This window comes from Triturus cristatus, chromosome 4_1 (genome assembly GCF_964204655.1).
Source record: "Triturus cristatus chromosome 4_1, aTriCri1.1, whole genome shotgun sequence".
Classification (NCBI taxonomy): Eukaryota; Metazoa; Chordata; class Amphibia; order Caudata; family Salamandridae; genus Triturus; species Triturus cristatus.
Window position 1 is genome coordinate 115354525 of NC_140585.1, and position 21404 is coordinate 115375928.

The 21404-nt window shown below is 45.7% G+C and overlaps 2 non-coding genes across 2 annotated transcripts; one reads left to right on the forward strand and one right to left on the reverse strand.

Annotated features, from left to right (window-relative positions):
• The first annotated feature begins 593 nt into the window (after positions 1-593).
• On the forward strand, positions 594-664 carry TRNAG-CCC (transfer RNA glycine (anticodon CCC)). The gene has a single exon. It is a non-coding gene; the product is annotated as a tRNA-Gly (tRNA).
• A 1022-nt stretch (positions 665-1686) lies between these two features.
• TRNAL-UAA (transfer RNA leucine (anticodon UAA)) lies at positions 1687-1769 on the reverse strand. Its single transcript has one exon. It is a non-coding gene; the product is annotated as a tRNA-Leu (tRNA).
• Positions 1770-21404: the final 19635 nt, after the last annotated feature.

The window sequence follows — 21404 nt, forward strand, 5'->3', positions numbered from 1 at the left end:
TTAGTGCCATATTATACCTCTACTTGTACTTTGTACTCTTTTGTAACCTGCACACGTCACTTTTTCCTTTTGTAAGGTACCGTTTGCTACCTCTTGTCTTTTGTTTGCTCTTCATACTTGCACAATTGCCACCATTGCCTCATGTAACGCAATGTTTGCTTTTGTAACATGCTCACTTGTAATGTTCGCCCCATGTATCATTACTGTTCCTATTGTGAAGGCTCTGACACCTTCGGGTAAAGTCCGCGCTATATAAGAACGCATAAAATAAATAAATAACGGGAATGTGTGTCGAAGTCACAGCGTGGTGGATGAGGGAAGGACCCCGTGACTTCTCCTCAGATGGGAATGTGAGGATATCACATAAAATAAACACGGATGTGAGCACAAAAACAAGCGAGTGTAATACCTGCTGCCGCCCCAGGAGACAAAACCGTTGAACTCAGAGAAATGTTTTACTTTGTAAGTTGAGAAACACATCTTCAAGGATTGCACAGTGCTCTTGTTTATCACTATGAAAGGAAAACAGTCCACACCTGCCCTTCCTGTACGTCTCATATACAACACCAACACCGATACTCAAATCGCCAGCTGCGCCAGTAGTGTAGTGGTATCATGCAAGATTCCCATTCTTGCGACCCGGGTTCGATTCCCGGCTGGCGCATGGTTTTTTCTTACAAAATTGATTTTTAACGTGCACATGTGCATTCATCTATTTGTTATTTCTGAGCATTATAGGATATTTTCTACTTACCTGTGCGCAGTGACAAATTAAAAAATTATAATAAGAGACCATAAAGTCGATGTGCATCGAGTTTGGGGAATAGTAATGTTTCTAATTATTTACAAGCCTATTGCGCCACGGGTACGTCACTTTTTCCCATATTAAAAGTGGCGCACCGGGGCCACAAGGGTCGTGTAAATAAGCCCCTCAGCTCTAAGGAAATGTGCTCTAAATATATATGGTGTGGATAGCTGTTGCTGACGTAACCACTTGGCAGATTTATCGAGGACTTGTCGCTAAGTTCTTTTACTCTTAAAGTCTTTCTCCGGATATATGGTTTAAAACTTTTTACCCTTTAACAATGTTTGTTAGAAACTCTTGATAGTTTTTTATAGAATGTTCGATAGCGTGCTATTTTGATTTAGCGGGGTGTTTCCAATGTGTAACAACCTTTAAAGCATACACTACGACGTTGTTAATATTTGATCTTTTAACCGCCACATAGCGAACGTTTGCATGACGCTGGGCTCAGGCTGTCAAAGAATGCTTTAGTAAAGTAAAAGTCCCTGTCGATAAAATGAGTTTTGTCACAAAACGTGACTGCAGTCTCTTTGGGTCAGGCTCGTAACACCCCCATACAAGCTTCCGGTGTGCCCCATGCTCTGTGCCTTTTACCTCACGGAGCTCGAACTGGAAGCAGAGAGCAGAGTCACTTTTCAGCATCACCAATATATATAGATATAACCTGTTTTAAGTTCTAGGAAAAAAAACCTGATCGGCGTTCGTTGCCCACAGACACCAGAGGGCGCTGCGCTTTGATTCCGTACTAACAAAAAATACACGTAAATAACCAAAATGTGATAATTTCAGAGAAAAGAAGTAAACCTTGTATGGTTTCGCAGGTCCAGCAGACAAAGAACAATAGGTGGAAATTAAGTTACACTTAGAGATGATAAAATGTCTACCAGAAGTGGGGTTCGAACCCACGCGGACACATGTCCATTGGATCTTAAGTCCAACGCCTTAACCACTCGGCCATCCTGGTGCCTGAATGTAGGCTCATTAGTCTGTCTTACAACTTTAAACTGCAGGGTGAATACATTGAATTCTATAGTTTTAATGAGTGAAGAGTACAGAAGAAACATTTCTCACATATGGCAACTTTATAGTAAATCCATGCAGAAGGGGATGATGAGACAACAGCCATTTCACAAAACAAAGTAGAACTGGAAGCAGTGGGCAACGGTCACTGGGAGAGGCACATGTGCTTGAGGAAGTCCAACAGCGATCCTTGAAAAGTTGGACATTTTTACTACAGCGCTCTACTTCCAGGTGCAAATAAAGTCCCCTCTCTAGTGCTTCCACTGAAGCCCGCCCCTTCGAAGCGCCAGGTTGTGAGCACCCCCTCTCGGCTGTGATGATTATTGCATCCGATAAAACTCCGACACCGGGGGCTCAGAATGTGTCGGAAGCCATCATTATGAGCCCTCTTCCCTTCTTAAAGGCTGCAGGCTTGGCCTGCCAACATGTAAAGAATGGTAATAACCAGGTGCAAGACAACACCAAAAACTAACGTCTGCTAAAATCCTGACTAAGGGTCATATCAACAAGCAGGCGATAAAAAATTATCGCCGCTTTTGCGGCCGTTTTCGGTCGAAAAGCGGCGATAATTTTATCGCCTAATCAGCAAGGCCACGCTAACGCGTGAAACCTTGCTTTAGCGTCGGGATTCCTAACGCCCAGCTTTGCATCTCTAATGAGATGCAAAGTGGTCGTTCCTGACCTGGCATGACCGGAGAAATGTCGCTAAGCGACATTTCTCCTATCAGCAAGCCTAACGCTATGAAGCATAGCGGCAAGAAAAGTAGCGATAACCCCTGTTATCGCTACTTTCCTTACGCCTGCTTCAGGACTGACTTAGCCATGATATCCTATGGAAGGTGGATATCATGGCTAAGTTTGTGAGTCCCTATCAACTAGCTAACGTGAGATTATCGCTGGGTTTCCAGCGATAATCTCGCGTTAGCCAGTTAGCGCTAGGATATTTATCGCTGATGAGAGAAGCGTTGCTAATAGCACGCTATCTCAGCGATAAAAATCGGCGCTACCCGACGATAATTATCTGAGCGCTAAGTGCGCTCAGCGATAATTATCGCCGGTTGTTGTTGATATGCCCCTTGGTCACCCCTAACATTGGGGGTGGATTATGCTGATACGGCCACAGGGTCGTTATCAGCAAGCTTATCGCTCTTTTGAAGGGAACATTGCTGGAAAACCAGCGATGTTCCCTGCAAAACGGCGATAACATCGCCATCTCTGGAATTTTTATCGCCCTGGAGCAGCGCGTTGATGATAACGCGCTACCAGGGCGATAAAAAGCAGAGATTGCCAGCGATAAGAAAATTATCGCTAAGCACGGCCAGCGATAATTATCGCTGGCCGTTGCTGATATGGCCCATGATTAGTAGGTTATAAACATAAGAGTAGCCTAAAAACTGGCCCAATCCTGTGCTGTCTTTGCGGCGGAGTGTGTTAGGAAGGGGGTAAAGTGCCAAGTGCACTAGTGACTACAGGCCTGAAGTACTGGGTATTTTAAGCCCAGCGGTGCAGGGGAACACACCCTATGACTTCGGGTTCTTCCTGTTTCAGACCTACAGAAACACAGAGTCTTCTGGGTGAAGTCAAAGATCAGTTTATTGGCTGCAGACCAATTACAGGTATCCTAGAAGTACAACAGCGTGTATGTTCTCAGGAGACTGCTGAAAATCACAGAAACGGGCTTCTTCTTAAATACAGAATATCCTGCTTCAGGCATACATTCCTTGGTTTACGATATGGCCATTACATGTATACATTACAAACGAAAAGGCAGAGTCATGATGACCATCCCACATTCCAGTTAAGCCAGCCTGTAATTATTTACCCAGCAAGGCTCAGATCCCACATCAGATATCGATAGGCCCCAATAAACATGAGCATCTCCTGTTTGGAAAACAAGCCATAAAGCAGGAACAGTCAGGTGAGAAAGAGATTAGCTGGAGGCTCGTGTAGGATGAAAAGACTTTATGGTGTGTCAAGCCCTGATGCTAATCACAGGTGGCCAGAGGACGGGGAACTTGTGAGACCAGTTTGACCTGGGGCAACGGAGCCAAGCTGCCCAGGTCACAGAAAAGTCAAAGAAAGGCACATGTGCTTTAAAAGGCCCGTATTTGCTTCATGCTATGTAGCCTATGTGAGGGCAACCATAAGATGGCCACCGCTTCTAAAATGGAACCCACGTAGTGATGTATAATAGCGTATACACAGTGCATTCATAGCTAAAACGTTACAAAAAGCACTTGTACATACCGCACTAACCATTCGCGGTTCACTAATACCGCGGTCCCAAATTCTAAAGTACGACAGACCCTCCTTTTGCCCTTACATAGGCAATAACTATACTCATTTCAATCCGAGTCTAGGTCAATATTCACGAAGTCATGGAGATGTTGCTGTAGCATCATCCTATTACTTAGCTCGTCCCTCGATACAGGTTTCCTTACACATAATGTAGCACAGAGGCCACATATCGCAGGAGCACACTGTATGCACAGACAGAACAGGAAAAGGATGGCTAAGATCATTCCAATGACCATCAGAACTTTCCAACCCCAGGCAGATATCAGTTCCCAGAACCACCCCACCAGTGACCAATCTCCTTTATCCACATGTATGGACTCAGATATTTTATGTAGTTTGGAGATGGCTTGATAAACTGTTGGAGCGTTGTCTGGTATGAAAATGCAACAACTAGATTGGATAACCTTACATACCCCACCGCGATCTGCAAGTATGACGTCTAGAACCATGCGGTTCTGCAAAGTCATGAGGCGATCCGCTTGGAGCTCAGCTGTCAAATTACCAAGGGCACCAGCCGTAACATTAACAGTGGATTCAACCACACGAGTCAGTTGTCTCAAGTTCCTACTATTGACCATAGGTCCCCAAAACGGCAGAAAACCCAAAAAGAAATCTCCCGCTTCCTGACCGGCAGTATCCTCCTTACTAATCACGCCTCTCACAACTCTGGTCTTGTGATAGTCAGAGGCGGCAGTAAATGTTGGCGGTAGCAGATTTGCAATATAACATGTGCCTGAGAAGTCAGGGGGCAACCATGTATATGCTCGGTCATTGCAGATAAAATATGTACCCTTGGCAGCCAAAAACGCAGGGGAAAACTGTGACGGAAAAGTGTACGTTTCAGTACAGTCACTTCTTCCCAGTTGAGCTCTAGGATTCTGACCATTACCTTGTAAACAGAACCGACCTATGTGGGGTACGACCCAGATTGGGGATGAGATTTTTCGCTGTCTTTCACCCAGACTAATACTATACCCCGTCGCGTTCCACCCTACATAAGCTCTCAACTCTTCTTTGGGAATAGACGAGTATGCATCGATATCTCTGCTCATATCGGCAACTCCTTTCATTAAAGCTTTGTTATTGGTGCTAGGTCTGATGGAACGCGGTTGTCGCGGGGAGTATGCATCTAGTGCATAGAGAAACATAGTCTGGAATGCCCATGACGATCCATTGTAACTATACGGCAGCACTAGATAGGGAATACTCTTATTAATGGTATGTGGCATTAAACCACACACCCAACAATTGGTTGTATTCATAACTAGTTGGTGCTGGTGCAGGAGCTGGATACATGAGTTGTTTACAAATTCGGACCATCTAGCTTGTTCATGTTCAGGCAGAGGGTGAAAAGAGTGTGAGGAGACAGTAGGAGGAGGTATAGGGTGCAATGGGCTCTTGAGAGGAGAAGAATACAAATCCTACAGTAAACACTACCATACTACATAATACAAACAGGCATAAAAATACAAAACGTTTGCTCTTCATTATTTTACACATTCTTGCTTTAAAGTTCATTTCCTCAGTGAGTCTCTCCATCTTAAAAAACTCCATCCTCTAATCGTGCCGTGCTAAGGAGTACGCCTGTCAGTCCAGGGAACGCCCTAGACCAACCAGAACCGTCGACCTAACGTCTTCGGCCTGTACCCCAAAGTCTTGGCACCGCGACCCTGCGGCTGAACCCGGATGGTGGTTCGCAAAACAAAAATCAAGAAAAGTCCTTCAGATGGGAGAGCTCTGGTTATCAAAAAAAAAAAAGGGGTAAAAGAAAAAGAATATTTATTTGTCCCTAGGCCTTGATCTTAGATTGTAATGAAAACGGCCAGGCACTGTTTGATCTTGAAACAAAAGTTCAGGCTCTGTAGTGTCCAATCGAATTGACGGTGGCACGGCTTCTTGCAAAATATCGTCACTTTCCTGTGCTGAAGTTGTGCCTTTTATGCGTGCATCACTGAACGGCACAAAACGAGGTACAGTGTCTGTTTCAGAGTCTGCGATACCCTCCTGGACCCACTGGTCATACGGCAGAGGCAAAGGTATCCTCTTCACGTGGGCGCCGTGGATCCAGTTCTTTTTCCCCTTTACTCGAACAGCTGATCTTGTAGATAAGAGCACGAGATGAGGGCCAATCCAACGAGGCTCGTCGTTGCTCTTGCGCTGAACATTTTTCACCAAGACCCACGTGCCAGGGTCGATAGGGTGTCCTGGAGCCTCAGAGGCCTGGGGGAGAGTATCATGCACCTGTTGGTGTAAAACACGCAGTTTAACCGTCAAATCATACAAGTAATCAAGCAGTACTGGGTGTTCGATTTCACTGAATTTTGTCGGTCTTGGCACACCCCATACATTGGCCGGGCGGCCAAAAACAACCTCGTAGGGACTAACTCCCACTCGTGACTGCACAGTCATTCTGGTGGACAGGAGTGCTAGAGGCAGAGCGTCAGGCCATTTAAGACCTGAGCTCGCTTGGATTTTGGCCAGTTTGAGTTTTAGAGCGCCATTGTAGCGCTCTACTAATCCAGCTGATTGGGGGTGATTTGCAGCGTGAAATTTCTGCTTTATACCTAGTCCCTCACACACATTCTTCATCACTTGGCCCACAAACTCACTCCCATTATCACTCCACACCATTCTTGGCATTCCAAACATAGGGAAAAATTCCTTCACAAGGGCTTTGGCTGTGGATAGAGCAGTGTTATCTTTTAGGGGATAGGCCTCTATCCATTTTGAGAAAGCGCAAACAACCACCAATACATATTTCAGGTTGTTGCATCTTTCCATGTGGATAAAATCCAACTGCAAAACTTCAAATGGATATGATGGAGGCGCAAAATGACCAGCTGGAGTTGGGGTTCCCCTACCAGGGTTGTACTTCAAGCATACCATACAATTCTTGACCACATTCTCTGCACACTTAGGAATTCCAGCATTCTGCCATACTGGAGCCAACAACTTACAGATTCCTTTCGTACTGATATGTGCCATTCCATGTGCCATAGTAACCACTGGAAGCACATATGCATCAGGTAACAACCATCGCCTATGTTCTGACAAATCAATCCAACAACCATTCTCATCCAACTTACCCATACTTTCTCTCCACTTGCTCAATTCTTTCTCTGTGGCTTCAGCTTGAAGGGACTTTACACTCTCTATTGTGTTTTCACACATTCCAACATCACCAACCCATCTGGCAGGGCCTGCAACATACATTCGAGTCTTTACATCTTTTGCTGTTTCTTTCGCGACCTCATCAGCAAACGCGTTACCACGACCATCATCAGTGATTTTCTTATGCGCACTGCATTTCATAATCGCAACTTGTGATGGTAGGGTCAGCGACTCAAGGAGATCATTCACCAACTTGCCATTCTGAATCTTAGCTCCATGCGAAGTCAGGAACCCACGTTCTTTCCACAATCGCCCAAAACTATGAGCCACGCCAAAGGCGTACTGGCTAGCCGTATATATGTTCACTTTCATTCCTTCAGACAACACGCATGCTCTCGTAAGGGCAATCAATTCTGCTGCTTGAGCCAAATTTTGTGGCACACGTGCAGTTTCAACAATCGTGTGCAAAGTCGTGATAGCATATGCAGCAGTCGTATCACCATTTGGAAGCTTGAAACACGAACCATCCACCCATAAAGTACCATCACACTCAGTCAGGGGAGTATCTTTAAGATCTACTCTCCCTTTCGTCTCTTCTTCTGTTCTGAACAGACAATCATGTTGCTCAATCTCATCTAGGTCTGCTGGAATTGGTAATAGTGTAGCTGGATTCAACGTGTTGCATCTCTTTATGTGTATATGATTTGCTAGCAGTGTCAGCTCATAACCAGATAATCGCGCACTAGTTAAGTGTTGTGTCTTGGTCCTGTTTAACAATGTATCCACAGCATGTGGAACCATAACAATCAATGTGTTATCCATTACTAGGCCAGCAGACTGTCGAATAGACATAGCTGCGGCAGCTGTAGCTCTCAGACAACTTGGCAATGCCCTCGCTACCGGGTCCAAGGTTGACGAAAAATATGCACATGGACGCGGTCTGTCGCCAAAAGGCTGTGTTAACACTGATAATGCGCAACCATCTTTCTCATGAACATACAATGTAAAAGGCTTGCTGTAGTCAGGGGTACCCAACACAGGAGCTGAACACAATGCATTACGCAATTCCAAAACACTTTTCTGACACTCTTCAGACCATGGAATAGGATTCGGTGTGTCTTTGCATGTTAATGCTAACAAAGGTTTTGCCAACAAGGAAAAATTAGGAATCCAATGCCTACAGTATGAGATAATGCCCAAGAAAGCACGCACTTCTCTCTGTGTTCTTGGCACACTCAACTGTGCAATGGCTTGAATTCTTTCTGGGGTCAGTTTCCTTCCCTCCTTTGATAAGAGATGACCTAAGTAGGTCACTTCTTGTCGACAATATTGCAGCTTTGAGAGAGACACTTTGTGATGAAAGGCAGACAAATGACGCAACAATGACAAGGTAGCTTCTTTGCAAATCTTTTCAGTATCCGCGGCAATTAGTAAATCGTCAACGTACTGAATGAGGATAGCGCCACTGGGTAAAACCAGTGCATCAAGCTGCGCTTTTAAAGCCTGACTGTATATTGATGGACTTTCACAGTAGCCCTGGGGAGCGCGTTTAAAGCGGAAACTGCGACCTCCTAAACTAAAACCAAAAATGTCTCTGCTCTCCTCTGCAATTGGGATGCTAAAGAAAGCATTCTTCAGATCGATCACTGAGAACCATGCAGCCAAGGCTGGAATCATGGTTAACAGGGACAACTGGAAACTGTGGTACAACAATCTTATTAACCTCTCTAAGATCAATCACAAATCTGTAAACAGGTGGCTGTGAAGGGTCCGTTCGTTTTAAGACAGGTAAAACAGGACTATTGCAAACGTTGCCTCTTGTCTCTTCAATTACACCCTTTTTAATCAAATCACTGACAATTGCTAACAATGCTTTCTGACCCTCATTGGAGATCTTGTACTGGGGAATACGTGGCAATCTGACATTGGCTTTTAAAGTTACCACATATGGCGGTATTTCCAAAAGACCCACATCATTGGGACCAGTAGCCCAAAGGACATCCGGAAGGGATGACAATTCAGGTGGCATTGCATTTTTAGACAAATACATCGGGGAAATCACTTTCTTACCTAATGTAAGTTGTACTCCTGAGGGAGAACAATATAGCGTTGCATGCAATCTTTTTAGCAAATCTAATCCTAGCAAATTCTCACCACAACCTGTTGTTAGGATGAGAGGTGCTTTTAGCTCGTAAGGTCCAACAGAAAGTAACATAGGACTAGAAATCGGGTTCCTAACTGGGGCGCCAGAAAAACCTACTGAGACATTCCTTTCGCCAGACAAAGGCGCGCCAGGGAGTTTTGAATGCATAATTGAACTCTTTGCAGCACCAGTGTCTAGCAGAAAGGGCTCCGTTACATTTGCTGTAGTTACTTTAACATAAGGTCCGCTCTGATCCACTGGCACTGAAACAACCCCCTCTCTCTGTCTACGGCTGTCCTAGTAATCATTATCTTCTACATTGTCGTCTTCTGCATAATAATCATTATTGTAGTACTGAGCTGTATTACCAGTCGCGTTGGCTTGCTGATCAAAGCTATTTATGGTATTTTGAGGCGGAAGAGGACGCGCGTTCTGGGGAGCATTTCCACGCCCTCTACCCCTAGGAGCCTGGTGACCACCTCTACCTCTTGCGCCATACGCATTACTGTTACGCTGCATTAATTTAGGGCAACTATATTTAAAATGACCTTCCTCTTTGCAATATGAACATTGGTTGGGACCTACAGGGATTCGTGGTTGATAATACCCATTCATTTGCTGATTATTCTGAAATTGTTGGGGTTGCTGATAGATACCTTGTGTTTGCCTATAATTACTCTGTCCTCCACGTGACGGATAGGCCTGCTGCAAGAGGACCTTTGTTTTAAGTTCTTTCGTTTTCTTATCTGTTCTATCCTTCTCATCTTTGTCTCTATTCTCATAATACTGTGCAGTAGCCAGTATTTGCGCTGAAGAGGAAACAGCCCAAGAACTTTCTGAGTCTTTTAATTTCTTACACAACTCGGGAAGTAGATTCTGCACAAATTTATCAACAAATAACCGTTGGCCACCTTCAGTGCTCATGTCTTGACCGCTGTGGTCGATAAACGTTTCTTCAAACCTGGTAAAGAAATCAGAGACTGTCTCATCTTTCTTCTGCTTACATGCGGATAGTTTATCCCAATTTACGCGCATCGCAGGCATTATAGTTTTCATGTAGGTAATAATTCGACCAGGGAGTTCTGCTACCAAAGGATCAGGTTTTGCGCCACCAACTTGGCCAGCATCTGCAGCAATGATATTAGCCCATGTGTTACCCAATTCTGCCGCGTGATCTACATTACGTATGGATCCCCACAAAGGCTGTGGAACAACATTCCCAAACAACATATCTATGTCAGCCAAATTCATTACACATGATTCTGCAGTTTGTGATAACTCCTTATAATAACCTGTAGGGTTTTTATGGGGGTCAGGCAATGTCTGCTTAAGTGCTAACACCTCAGATCGCTTCCATGGAACATGTACCCAAACACGCTGAAAATGAGCTGGGACAGCTGGATTAGCATTTAAATCAGCAGGTCTCCACACTGGAGGAACCTCACGCATCGGATATTGGCGCGCTTTTACCTTTTTCCCCACAGGGAGTTCCTGTTCGAACAATGATTGCTGACAATCGCCATTTCTGAAGGACAGTAAAGTTGCAACTGCTTTATCTACATTGGGACCCACAATTGTACCTCTTTCAAAATCAAATCGCACTCGACACAATTCCTGTGGGTTTGGGTTTGCACCATTATCCTCCAATTCCTCACAGAGGAATTCACACATTTTGTCAAAGACATACCTCTGTGTTGGGGCATCCCATTGGTGAAAAACGGTAACAACTGATTCCACATCATAGAATGAAGGGAAACCAATCCACCTACGCGCCAGATGATCTAACACCTCTTTCTCGTCAGGACCAGGCAGCTGACTGCGCAATTGCTTACGCTGTAAGGCAGGAGTCGCACTCGATGACCCAAAGAGAGGCGACATTAAACTAGTAACTACATTAGCTAGTCGTTGTCGTGCTGAAGGAGAAGTTGAGGCGAAAACGGGGGGATAGACAGAGGGAAGAAAAACAGATTCAGATACAGGTACCTGGGTAGTGTAAGAAGGAGCGCCAGAGGAGGCCGCTGGCGTGCTAGGCAAAGTCGCAGGAAGCGCGGGGGTAACAGGTAGCAAAACTGGCGGCCCTTGAGAGGGCTGCACTGCAGGGATAGGAGCCAGCTGAAGAGGAGCTGGCAGCTGCGGGAAGGCTTGCGGCATATTTACTGGAGGCTGCGCATTTACAAGCTGTGGAGGTGCCGTGGCATTTTGCGCATATGGGGGTGGCGAACTTAACAAATGGGACATTAGGGAATCTTTCTCTTTCTCTTTTGTCTCATCTTGCACAAGGGGTGACAAAACAGGGTAACATTTATCAATCCCTAGTTTGTGCTGTCTATGTAACTGTTCCTTCATTTGTTCCTCCTCATTATCTTTAAATTGCACAGCTGCTTGCATCACTGACATACCTCTCTCTCTCTTATTTCTTTTCGCTAGCTTAATTTCCTTCTGTTTGGCTTCCTTTCGCCATAGGCGGAAAGAATCAAACATCGCCGGCCGGGCTTTCTTTTTAAACAATTTAACTTCCAAATTATCTAAGATATCTGTATCGAAACTACCATTTTGGGGCCATTTTAAAACACCATCCTTTCTGGTGTATCGGATCCATATTTCATTATATGCAATGGGGCCCACGCCATGTTTTACATAAAGCTCATAAGTTGGAGTTCCAATTGGAGGAACCGGACATGAATCCTCCAACTGGAAATCCCTTCCACAACCCAAACAAAACAATCTACAAAATACACTAGAACCAGGCATCTTCGCTCACTAGTCTAGTTTCAAACGTCAAAGGATTATCGAATACGATAGTCTCGTGAATACACGAGTCCTCTGGCTTTGGGACTTGCAAGCACCAAATCAAAATGATCCCGAAGGATACCAAATTCAAACTAGGAGACGCTCCACTTATACTTAACTGAATATTGATGATCGATGGCGTCACCAGAAGACTCTCTCGATTGTTTCGCTCTACCAAAAACTCGTCAAGGGTCCAAAACAGGGCGATTAATCAGGGCAGCAGTCCTTCGTAGCCGTCGGGACGCGGAGAACCTCGCGGAAAAGACTTTTGGACCACGTCGACATGCAGGGGTCGATGAAGTGGCGGCCTTCCTCCAGAATTTCCACACGAAGCTCCTCACGAACCTCTGGCTTGGACCGGTACCGCTGAAATCGCCCCATGTTGGGCGCCAACTGAAGTACTGGGTATTTTAAGCCCAGCGGTGCAGGGGAACACACCCTATGACTTCGGGTTCTTCCTGTTTCAGACCTACAGAAACACAGAGTCTTCTGGGTGAAGTCAAAGATCAGTTTATTGGCTGCAGACCAATTACAGGTATCCTAGAAGTACAACAGCGTGTATGTTCTCAGGAGACTGCTGAAAATCACAGAAACGGGCTTCTTCTTAAATACAGAATATCCTGCTTCAGGCATACATTCCTTGGTTTACGATATGGCCATTACATGTATACATTACAAACGAAAAGGCAGAGTCATGATGACCATCCCACATTCCAGTTAAGCCAGCCTGTAATTATTTACCCAGGAAGGCTCAGATCCCACATCAGATATCGATAGGCCCCAATAAACATGAGCATCTCCTGTTTGGAAAACAAGCCATAAAGCAGGAACAGTCAGGTGAGAAAGAGATTAGCTGGAGGCTCGTGTATGATGAAAAGACTTTATGGTGTGTCAAGCCCTGATGCTAATCACAGGTGGCCAGAGGACGGGGAACTCGTGAGACCAGTTTGACCTGGGGCAGCGGAGCCAAGCTGCCCAGGTCACAGAAAAGTCAAAGAAAGGCACATGTGCTTTAAAAGGCCCGTATTTGCTTCATGCTATGTAGCCTATGTGAGGGCAACCATAAGATGGCCTCCGCTTCTAAAATGGAACCCACGTAGTGATGTATAATAGCGTATACACAGTGCATTCATAGCTAAAACGTTACAAAAAGCACTTGTACATACCGCACTAACCATTCGCGGTTCACTAATACCGGGATAGACAGGGGTAGGGCCCTGCCTCCTACACGGTCCCAAATTCTAAAGTACGACAGGCCAAGGCCAGATGACCTGGGAGCAGAGGCAAACAGTTTTGTTACTCAGGGCGCAAGTGGTGTTATACTGGTCTTTGGATCAGATAACCCAAGTCTGTATACGCAGGATTGCCTTGAAGAATGTGTTCAAAAGAGCCAGGGCATAGTTAAAATTCGTGTTTGGGAATTGCCATAAAGTGCGCAGTGTGCTTCATGTGCTAATATTGCTAAAAGCTAAGATTCGTGGCAATTTAGGCCTGGCAAGGGTTGAGGGACCTGTCTGGCAGCTGTTACAGGTGTGTAATTAGGAACATGGCCGGGCCGATCAGCCTCTTAATCATATGCTTGTCCTTGGTCTTGTTCAGACCGCCGGTAACAGTGTAAGCGTAAACCGGTGAAAGTGCTTGGAGCCATGGCAGCAATAAGAGTGATCTGTAGCTTTGTGCTGAGAAAGTGCTTAGTGCAAAAATGGCATCAAAAGTGAGTGCGGGGCATCATGGGTTGTCCCACCGCTTGGGTTGAACTGGCTTGTTCTCCTTTTCTATTTTGCTAGTTACTAAACCTGTAGTACAAAGGGGCGGAGTGGGATAGCCCTCCGCCTGATCTTAAACTTACTTCGTTTCAGTCCAGCTTATGATTAAAACATGTGATACAGAGAAACATACATTAAAACAGAAGAATTCCTAACAGTGCCTTTAAAAGATGCACAGAGTCAGTTGCTCAGAGTGCGGGAGTTTCGAAGAAGCATCTGGGCCTTGCTGAATTAGTTTTTGAGATTTATCAATCAATCAATTAGAGTACTTGTAAAGCACGCTACTTACCCGTGAGGGTCTCAAGGTGCTGAGCGGAGGGGGGATGCTGCTACTGTTCGAAGAGCCAGGTCTTGAGGAGTCTTCTGAAGGTGAGTCGGTCTTGGGTCTGCTGTATGTGGGTAGGGAGGGTGTTCCAGGTCTTGGCGGCGAGGTAGGAGAAGGATCTGCCGCCGGAGGTCGTTCGGCGGATGCGGGGGATGGCGGCGAGGGCGAGGCTTGCGGATCGGAGCTGGCGGGTGGGGGTGTGGAAGCTGAGTCTGCGGTTCAGGTAGGCTGGTCCGGCGTTGTGGAGTGCTTTGTGTGCGTGGGTGAGGAGCTTGAAGGTGATCCTCTTGTCGACGGGGAGGCAGTGTAGGTCTCTCAGGTGGGGGGTGATGTGGCTGCGGCGGGGGACGTTGACGATCAGTCGGGCGGAGGCGTTTTGGATGTGTTGTAGTCGTCGTAGGTGTTTGTCTGGGATTCCTGCGTAGAGTGCGTTGCCGTAGTCTAGTCTGCTACTGACGAGGGCCTGTGTCACCGTTCTTCTTGTTTCGGTCGGGATCCACTTGTAGATCCTGCGGAGCATGCGGAGGGTGTTGTAGCAGGAGGAGGAGATGGCGTTGACCTGTTTAGACATGGAGAGGGAGGAGTCGAGGATGAATCCTAGGTTGCGTGCATGGTCGGTGGGTGTTGGTGCTGTTCCCAGTGTGGTTGGCCTTCAGGAGTCGTCCCAGGCTGAGGGGGTGGGTCCGAGGATGAGGACCTCCGTCTTGTCCGAGTTCAGCTTCAGATGGCTGCTCCTCATCCAGTCGGCAATGGCTTTCATTCCCTCATGGAGGTTGGTTTTGGCGGTGTGTGGGTCCTTGGTGAGGGAAAGGATGAACTGGGTGTCGTCGGTGTAGGAGATGATGTTGAGGTCGTGATGGCGGGCCACTTGTGCGAGGGGGGCCATGTAGATGTTGAACAGCATCAGGCTGAGCCCTGCGGGACGCCGCAGATGATGTCGGTGGCTTCGGATCAGAAGGGTGGGAGTCGGACGCTCTGGGTTCTGCTGGAGAGGAAGGACGTGGTCCAGTTAAAGGCCTTCTCTTGGATTCCGGCTTCTAGGAGGCGTGTCTCTATAGCGCGATGGCAGACCATGTCAAAGGCGGCTGACAGGTCCAGGAGGATGAGGGCTGATGTTTCGCCTTGTCTAGTTGGCACCTAATGTCATCTGTGGCGGTGATGAGGGCTGTCTCGGTGCTGTGGTTACGTCTGAATCCGGACTGGGATGGGTCCAAGATGTTGTTGTCGTCCAGGTGCCGGACCAATTGCATGTTGATGATTTACTCGATTACCTTTGCCGGGAACGGGAGCAGGGAGATGGGCCGGACGTTCTTGAGGTCCTTGGGGTCCGCTTTGGGCTTCTTGAGGAGGGCGTTGATTTCGGCGTGCTTCCAGCTTTCCTGGAATGTCGCTGTTTCGAAGGAGATGTTGATGACCTTCCGTAGTTGGGGTGCGATGGCTGTGTCTGCTTTGTTGAATACGTGGTGGGGGCACGGGTCTGACGGAGATCCTGAGTGGATGGAGATTATGACCTTGCGTGTCTCGTCGTCGACGTTGGACCACGGTGCCGTTGCCTCTTCAGGTTTTAAAAGTTTGGAACAATGATAATCAGTGTGGACCAATTTTCCAGCTCGGCCCCTGTTCCCACCAGATTGCTTTGACCACTTAGAGTGCAGGAAGTGCACCGAATGGCGACGCTGTACTTCCTGTTTCTTCACTGGTGCGAGCTGGAACCTTCTCAGTGGGAATTATGGTGTTGTGTTCCGCTCTGCATACGGACCGCTGTTGTCTTTTAGGCATTCTTTCAGTTTGTTAAAGTGAGCTTCGGCGGCTGCAAGGAATTTTACCATCCAGCAGCTCAGTTGGACATCGTCGCTAAAGAAGCATGCCAGCACCGGTTGCCTGCAGGACCGTATACGGTTTTTGTGAAAAAGCGGTCTCAGGAGGTTCTGGTTCTTCAAATGGCGCCCAACGTGGGGCGGCTTCAGTGGTACCGGTTCTGCCTGAAGGTCGTGAGGAGCCCGCAAGAAAATACTGGAGGAATCGCGAGCCACGTCAAGCGACCCCTGTATGTCGAAAGTGGTCCGAAGGTCTTTTTCAGCGCAGTTACTCCTTCCTGCCGGCTACTAACGACTGCTGCCCTGACTGCCGCCCTGCTTTGACACTTCCTTTGGTGATGTATGGTAAGGCGAGACGATAGACGGGCCTCTGTTGGCATAAGAAGACGTCCTTATTTAAGTATTTAGTGTGTCGCGCCCACAATTTTGGTTCTTAGTTCCTTAGTTTCTTTGGTCCTTAGATTTGACTATTGCAATAGCCGAAGCCGAGGGTAAGTGCATTTGTGCTGCGTAAACTGAATTTTACCCCCTTGAAGTTTGTGAACAGTCAGGTGAAATCATGAGATGCCTGGTCTGACTAAGTTTGGAAAACTTTGTTGCTTTGGTTGTAATAGGGATTCCCGGCTTGAGGACTCTTGTCCGATTTCTTCGGTTGGAACTCCCACATATGAGCTCTATTCTAAACATGGTGTTGGCCCCATTGCCTTTAACGAGGCATTGACCCGATGCACGAAGAAAGATGGTGTTTTAAAATTGCCAGAAAATGGTAGTTTCGATTCTGATGTGCTAGATAATTTGGAAGCAGTTCTATTCAAAAGAAAAGCCCGGCCGGCAATGTTTGACTCTTTCCGCCTTTGGCGTAAGGAAGCCAAACAGAGAGAAATTAAACAAGCAAAACGAGATAGGAAAGCACAGGGTATGACAATTATACAGGCTGCCCAACAATTCAAAGAGGATGAAATTAATAATGCAATGGAAATCTCAGAAAGACAGCATAGTATGGCGAAAGATAAATGTTATCCGGTGTTGCCTGTTTACCCTTCCGATAACAGGAAAGATTTGGAAGAAGATCCTCTAATGTCCCATTTATTGAAGTTGCCTCCGCCCTATGCACAAGGTACTAATGCACCCCAGTTGTTACAGCCTGTTCAGCTGCCAGAAGTACCTCCGCTTGTTCCGGCTCTTCCGCCTTTGCCCCTTTTAGTATCTCCGCCTCTACCAGTTTTGCCTTTAACTTCAACTTCTTTGTCCTCATCTCCTGATCTTCAATCTCCTTTGCCTTCTGCCCCTTCTGCAATTACTGATTCTCCTTCCGCTAGTTCGCCTAATACCTTGTCCCCTATTCTTATGTCCAATTCTCCGTCTGTGCGTAAGCGTCTCAAAGACACCGTCACTGGTATTCTATCTCCTTTCTTTGAAGCTTTAAATGTGTCTCCGGCTTTTGCTCGAAGACAGTCTCATAGTCAGTTCCCAGATTCTGAAGAACGAGAAAGGTTGGACTCTCTCGCACGTAAATGGATCAAGAGGGGTCCCCAGTATAGCGTGCACGATATTATGTCTACCTTCTCACAATGGAATGCGCCTACGCAAAGATATGTTTTTAATGTAATGTGTGATACTCTCATTAAAGAAGGGGAGGATGTGAATTCGAGTTCGATTCCACAGGGTCTGTTAGATGTTCAGACTGATTTCGACAAAGGACTTGTTGTGGGTTCTAAGGTTGAGAAAGCTGTAAGGACACTTATTTCCTTTAGATCCTTGTTGTCCTCTCAGACTTTCTCTGATTCCGATCCATTGGTTAGACTGACACTGACAAATTATCCTATGAGAGAGGTTCCTCCAGTTTGGAAGGAGGAAGTTGCGGCTCAAGGTAATAATCCAGCTATTCCTGCTCATTTCCAACGTATATGGGTACATGTCCCTTGAAAACGATCTGAAGTTTTAGCACTTAAACAGACTCTACCGGATCCTCGTAAGAATCCTGCGGGTTATTATAAAGAATTATCACAGACGGTTGATGCTTGCATCATGAATCTAGCTGATATCGATATGTTAATGGGGAATATAGTTCCACAATCTTTATGGGCTAAGATTCGTAGAGAAGATCATGCTCAAGCTTTAGGTGGTAATTGGGCTGCTATATTTGCCGCAGATGCAGCTCAAGTGGGTGGTGCTAAGCCTGATGTTTTGGTTTCAGAACTCCCTGGTAGGATTATTACATTAATGAAAACAATGATGCCTGCCTTGAGAGTTAACTGGGATAAATTAGCAGCATGCAAACAAAAGAAAGATGAGAGTGTCTCTGATTTCTTTACTCGTTTCGAGGAGACATTTATTGATCACAGTGGTCAAGATATGGCTACAGAGGGTGGTCAGCGATTATTTGTGGACAAATTTGTATTTAATATGCTTCCTGAGTTGTCACACAAATTGAAAGATTCTGAAAGTTCATGGGCTGTTTCTTCTTCTGCCCAGATATTGGCTACTGCACAATATTATGAAAATAGAGATAAAGAAGAAAGAGAAAAGCAAGAGAAAAAGACAAAAGAATTTAAAACAAAGGTTCTCTTGCAACAAGCTTATCCTCCTCGCTATGTTCAGCCTCAGTTTCAACAGCCTCCGCAGTTTCAGAGGTTGTATCAAAAACCTGAATCATATATTCCGCGACCTTTGTTAGGACCTAATCAATGTGCCTATTGTAGAGAAGAAGGTCATTTTAAGAGTAGTTGTCCGGTTTTATTGCAGCGCAATGGAGCACTATCTGCTCCACGAGGTCGTGGTGGCCTCCAGTCAGCAAACAGAGGTAGAGGTCGAGGTATGTCGACTCAAGAACAGCATTCCCTTCCTCCTCCTAATTACGTGAATTATTTTGATCAGCAAAATGTTAGGTCTACACAGTATTACAATGATGATTGTTATGTTGAAGGCGAGAATGAAAGTCTTCATGCTAACTAGGACAGCCATGGAAGAAGTAAGGGAGTTGTGTCGATTCCAGTAGATCAGAATGGACCCTATGTTAATGTCACTACAATGGGTGTTTCAGAGCCATTTCTCCTAGATACTGGTGCGATGAGAAGTTCTATCATTCATTCCAAACTCCCTGGGGCACCTTTGTCTGGCTGAACGAATGTTTCTGTAGGATTTTCTGGCGCCCCTGTTCGTAATCCGGTTTCTTGCCCTTTGCCTATTTCAGTTGGCCCTTATGATTTGGAAGCTCCGCTTCTTTTGACGAATGGTTGCGGTGAAAATCTATTGGGTTTGGACTTATTAAAAAGAATGCATGCTACGATATATTGTTCTCCTTTTGGTGTACATCTTACTTTAGGACAGAAACTGATTTCTCCAATGTATTTGTCCAAAGATCAGTTTCCACCTGAATTGCTTTCTCTTCCGGCAACGCTTTGGGCCACGGGTCCGAATGATGTGGGTTGTCTGGAGATTCCACCTTATGTTGTCACTCTTAAGCCTAATGTTGAATTGCCACGTATTCCACAGTATAGAATTTCCACTGAAGGTGAAAAAGCGCTTTTGGAAATCATTCATGATTTGATTCAGAAGGGTGTGGTTGAGGAAACGAGAGGTAACATATGCAACAGTCCTATTCTTCCTGTTCTTAAACGCACTGATCCTTCTCAGCCTCCTAAATATCGTTTCGTAATTGATCTTCGGGAGGTAAACAAAATTGTTGTACCACAATTTCCTGTAGTCCCAGATATCACTGCTTTGTTGACGATGATACCTTCCACAGCGTCTTGGTTTTCTGTTATCGATCTAAAGAATGCCTTCTTTAGTATTCCCATTGCAGAAGAGAGTAGGGATATTTTTGGCTTCTCTCTTGGAGGCCGAAGCTTCCGGTTTAAGCGCGCACCTCAGGGCTATTGTGAAAGTCCCTCTATTTACAGTCAAGCTTTAAAATGTCATCTTGAAGCTTTTCATTTGCCGTCTGGTGCTGCTCTTATTCAATACATGGACGACTTGTTGATAGCTGCTGATTCAGAAGATATTTGCAAAGATGTGACTGTTGCATTGTTACGCCATCTGTTTAATCTGAATCATAAGGTTTCACCATCAAAACTACAATATGTTCGTCGAGAGGTTACCTACTTGGGTCATCTCCTATCAAAGGAGGGACGACGATTAACCCCAGAACGAATTCAGCCGATTGCGCAAATGTCTGTGCCATCCACACAAAGGGAGGTACGTGCCTTTCTGGGTATTACTTCTTATTGTAGGCAGTGGATCCCGAGCTTTTCTCTGTTGGCTAAACCTCTGTTGGCACTCACTTTGAAAGATACACCTCAGCCTCTTCCATGGACTGACGAATGTCTGAAGAGTTTCACTGATTTGCGTACTGCTCTGTGTTCTGCTCCTGTATTGGGTACTCCCGATTACAGTAAGCCTTTCACGCTCTACGTTTATGAAAGAGAAGGTTGTGCGTTGTCAGTTTTAACGCAGCGTTTTGGAGATAAACAGCGTCCATGTGCATATTTTTCGGCTACGTTAGACCCGGTAGCTAAAGCATTACCTAGTTGTCTTAAAGAAACAGCAGCAGCAGAAATTTCTATTCGACAGTCTGCTGGAGTAGTGCTAGATAACACACTTATTGTTATGGTGCCGCATGCAGTGGATAGCTTATTAAACCGAACAAAAACACAACATCTTACGAGTGCTCTTTTGTCTGGATATGAGTTGACACTTTTGGCTAGTCACGTGCACATCAAACGATGTAACACTTTAAATCCAGCTACTTTGTTGCCTCTTCCAGTAGACAAAGATGACCAAGAACAACATGATTGTTTCCTCCGTACTGAGGAAGAGACAAAAGGAAGAGCTGACTTGAAAGATACACCGCTAGAAAATCCGGATGGAATTCTATGGGTGGATGGTTCTTGTTTCAAGCTTCCTAATGGAGATACAGTTTCAGCCTATGCTGTTACTACTTTACATACAGTTGTGGAAACAGCACGTATTAGACACAATTCAGCTCAAGCAGCAGACGAGAGCATGTGTGTTGTCAAAAGGAAAAAGAGTGAATGTGTACACTGACAGTCAATACGCCTTTGGTGTGGCGTTCAATTTTGGGCGTCTTTGGAAAGAAAGGGGATTCCTTACTTCACATGGCACTAAAATACAACATGGTCAATTGGTGACTGATCTCCTTGAGTCACTTTCTTTACCTGCTCAAATAGCAATTGTGAAGTGTAGTGCGCACAAGAAGATTACTGACGATGTTGGTCGAGGAAATGCATTTGCAGATGAAGTAGCGCAAAAGACAGCGAGAGATGCTACAAGTCGAATGTATGTTGTGGGTCCTGCGAATTGGGTTAGA